This window comes from Halyomorpha halys, unplaced genomic scaffold (genome assembly GCF_000696795.3).
Source record: "Halyomorpha halys isolate HHAL.00 unplaced genomic scaffold, Hhal_1.1 Scaffold111.1, whole genome shotgun sequence".
NCBI classification, from domain to species: Eukaryota; Metazoa; Arthropoda; class Insecta; order Hemiptera; family Pentatomidae; genus Halyomorpha; species Halyomorpha halys.
In genome coordinates this window covers 1,627,502-1,631,375 of record NW_027109684.1, presented here as the reverse complement: position 1 = coordinate 1,631,375, position 3,874 = coordinate 1,627,502, and the positions used below count along the sequence as shown (strand labels likewise).

Sequence of the window (3,874 nt, the reverse complement as noted above, 5' to 3'; positions counted from 1 at the left end):
GTGGCCGCCTTAATACTCCCTACCATTGTAAATAAACATCTAAAAGGATTTTAAGGAGCAATAATTTCAGAAATATAAATAGTGTTATTTTCAGTCTAATTGCGTACTGTTACTCTGCCCTGAACCTTGCTTTTTTTTCCGTTATAGTTCTGACAACTCATAAGTTATATATATATATATACTTCCTTTTAAATAACAGAAATAGTTTTTAATTCTATTAGCATCAAGCGCAATTTCGTAAAACCAGTTATTGTCCGATTCAGCATCAACTACGTAAAATATTAATATTAATTTATTGCACATACAAATTAATAGTAAGCTGTATTAAGTCAACAAAATTCAAAATAACTTAAATCTACCAGGCAAACCACTTGACAGATTAGTGTAAGAGTTTTTTTCAATAATATTGAAATAAAATGATTTAATATAAAACATCAGTTCTAGAAATTGTGAACTTTTTGCAGTTTATCTATATAAAATTACAGGATTTCAATTAGTTATTTTAAATCATCTATATTATTCAGATAAAAACGAACGTATTCATTATTTGAAACATTTTATTTATTTTTCATAATTATCATTGTTACAAGTAATGTTCAGCAACATATTTAAGCATTTAGCAAGAGAAATGTTTTAGACACCAATCGACCAGTGCAGTCAACCCTAATTAATCACTTTAGCAATAGATATAATAATAATTATAATGTTCGACTAGGAACATGTGTAATATTTAAGCTTTTAGACTGAGTTCATTTTTACTCAAGAAACCTGTTGATCTGTGCCCCTATCATTCTGGATGTAATATATATCTACATACTCTAAAGAATACAACTATATCGTAGAAATTCTTGAAATATTAGACTTCCATTACTACAATTTTAATGTTTCCCTATTGGACCATGTATATGGCAGTTAATCCACATTGTAATCAAAAACAGTCAATAATCGAATTAAGAGGTATATACTTTTGGCCTAGGGAATGAATTTTAGGGTTGGCTAAAATTCAAACTACAGAATAAAAAAACTCGAAGCAAAGATATACACTTGAAAATGACCCATGCATATCTATTTTATTTATTCATACTTTTCGTTCAAAAGAACATAAATACAGTAAGAACCATTTTTGTTTCTCCAAAAAATAAATCCATTAAGTAAAAAAAGTATTTAGTGATCACCGTGTAATATTTTATTTCAAACTCTTGGCGAATTGAAAACTTAAATCCTGAATAGTTTGGAAAGAAAAGAATGCACAATACATTTATACTGATTACATTATATTGAAGAAAAAAAATAATACAATCTCAATTACAGAATTCATGAAAACTACAGTAATACAATTTGAGTAACGAGTAGTACAATTAAATGAACAGTCATATAATTTGTAAAATGAGGGTTGATACGATGCTCGACGACCAGGAGACATTTCTAGTAATTTATAATAAACTAATTATAACATATTACAAAACACAAATCAAGAATTTTACAAGTGAGTAAAATTGAAGTATATTTACTTTTAAACAGAAAAAACAATTTTTTAATTGTTATTTATAAATATTTATTCAAAAAGATCGTTTTTTATTTATTTATTTTTTAAGAAATGTTGATTACCCAACCGTTATAGATGATTAGATAAATGTTTATGTTATAATTTCACTTAACAACATTTCTTAAACGAGTAAAAATCAATCGTTAAAGAAAGACTAAGGACAGAGTGAGAATCATTTCTGCCTAATTTAAGGCGGCCTAATACAGACAATTAAATAAAATTGTTGACTTAGTTAACCTTGTAAATTAATTTGATAAACAAGTGATAGAAATTTTAACTAATTTAAAAAATCATAATGTATTCTCAAAAAATATATATCAAAATTATAACAAGGAAAAAATTAAATGATAGAACAATACAAAGTAGAGTAAGTACTAAGTAATAAAACTCATAAAACCTTAATAAAGAAATATTCAAGATGTATTAATCATTTATGTGTACATTAAAAATGGATATGAAGCATGAATATTATTATCTAAAAGTTTTGAGTCACAATTAATAAAAGTTTTGAAATTACTAAAAGTGTTTTCACAATTTTTCTGAAATCAAAATATTTTAGCAGTATTTTCAAGGAGATAGTCGAGAAATTTTGAATACAATGTAAATATATTTCTTTAAAAATTTAGGTACGTTATCTAAAAGATACATTATAAGTTATTTATTTATTTTTTTCGGCCAATACATTCCAGACCCAAAACACCCCCATTTAATTTATATTTACTTTTATTTTTCTTCTAGAAAGTTTTAAAGAAGAAACATCATATATGTTATATTATTATAATCGCATACATTATATATTAATATATATTATCATATGCACTATATATTCATCATTAACAGTTGAGAAAAAGTTATCAATACATGTATATATTGATAACTTCGTTATATATTGTTAACTGTTTTCGGCTTAAATGATACAGGCCCAAAACCTCCCCATTAAATTAACTTTTGTTTTATTCATTTAATTTCGATAATTTAAAAAAAAATTAAAGCAGAAACATCAACTTCTTTATAAGTACTTAGGAAAAAAGGGCAAGTATATCAAATCCTCTGTAGTTGCAAATTGAATTGAATAGATTTGTGTTAAGTAAATTTGTTAAAAATAATATTTTATTTGTTTTGAAAACAAGCATATGAGTAAACTCTCAAGAGATATAAAAAGATCGATTAAAAATACTAGGAGCCTCAGAGGACAGGTTTATACGCTTGCGCCTAAAACTTAAATCCAACACGTGCTCCTACAGAAGATTCTTTAGTGCATACCTGTCTTCCCTTATAGGGAGGGCTTCTGGAATTCATGCGTCTCAAATTTAAATTTAATACCTACCTTTAATTAATTATTATATCAATTATGTTTCGTACTAAATAAATTTATTTATGATTGCAAATTCTTAAAAATCTATTTAGTGGTCAAATTCGATTTTATTGATTTTTAAAAATATAATATAGTATTGACAATTTTTAAATTATTTTATTTTTTAATTTTACTATAGGCAAAATATTGTATATTTTTTTACTCACCCGGGAGAGAAATATTGACGAATTTCCTTGGCACAGCGAAGGCAGGAGACGATGGAGGGACGTGTTGTTCTTGAGAGACCCGAACCGAGACTGGACGGCGCTGGTAGTGGGGAGTTCGATGACTCATTGCTCCTCGTACAGGTACCCGTGTCACTGGGAGAGCTTCTGGAAAATATTTCAGCATGTCTTCAAGGAATCGGAATTTGTACTCAGCTGTTAATACTCCAGGTTTTGTGGCAGTCAGGAGTGAAATAAGAACAGAAGGAGAAACATTGATAAAACGTATTTATGTTAAAAATTTGATCAGAGATGAATGTCTGTATGTAGTGCGATGTAGTATTTGTAACATTCGAAGGCGCAAGCGAGAAGTTTCAGCTATTACCATGGATCATGCTTTATGGCACTATTTAACATTGTGATATTGTATGTTATGACACTATCTATAGTCTAGTAGCTTCTAAGCTACTGTCACGTTAACTACCAATTATTTACACCTTGACAGTGAACTCATATATTGTGTTTTATTTCATTGCAATAAACTTGATTCTAGACAATATTATTAACAGTTAACAGTGATTGTGATTGGATGGTAACGGTAATACCTTTCCAGTTCATTGTTAAGAGGTTTCTTGAACCATATGAACAGAACACTGGCACACTATCCCAATCTCTTATCTTAATAACATCACTGCCACAACAAAAAATGAACTTTAAAGCAACATAGCTTTGTAGAATTTATACAGGGATCAAATCTCTGCATTTGCAAAAAAAGACTGGAGAGTTGATTACTGAAGAAAATAAAGTTCT

At 27.8% G+C, this 3,874-nt stretch overlaps 1 protein-coding gene across 1 annotated transcript in view; it reads right to left on the bottom strand.

Annotated features, from left to right (window-relative positions):
* Positions 1–3,165, bottom strand: part of Toll-9 — a 106,179-nt gene extending 103,014 nt beyond the window's left edge. The window contains exon 1 of the mRNA XM_067047822.1: positions 3,068–3,165. The gene's annotated coding sequence lies outside the window, so the exon portion shown is untranslated. The remainder of the gene's footprint in view (positions 1–3,067) is intronic.
* Between the last annotated feature and the right edge of the window lie 709 nt (positions 3,166–3,874).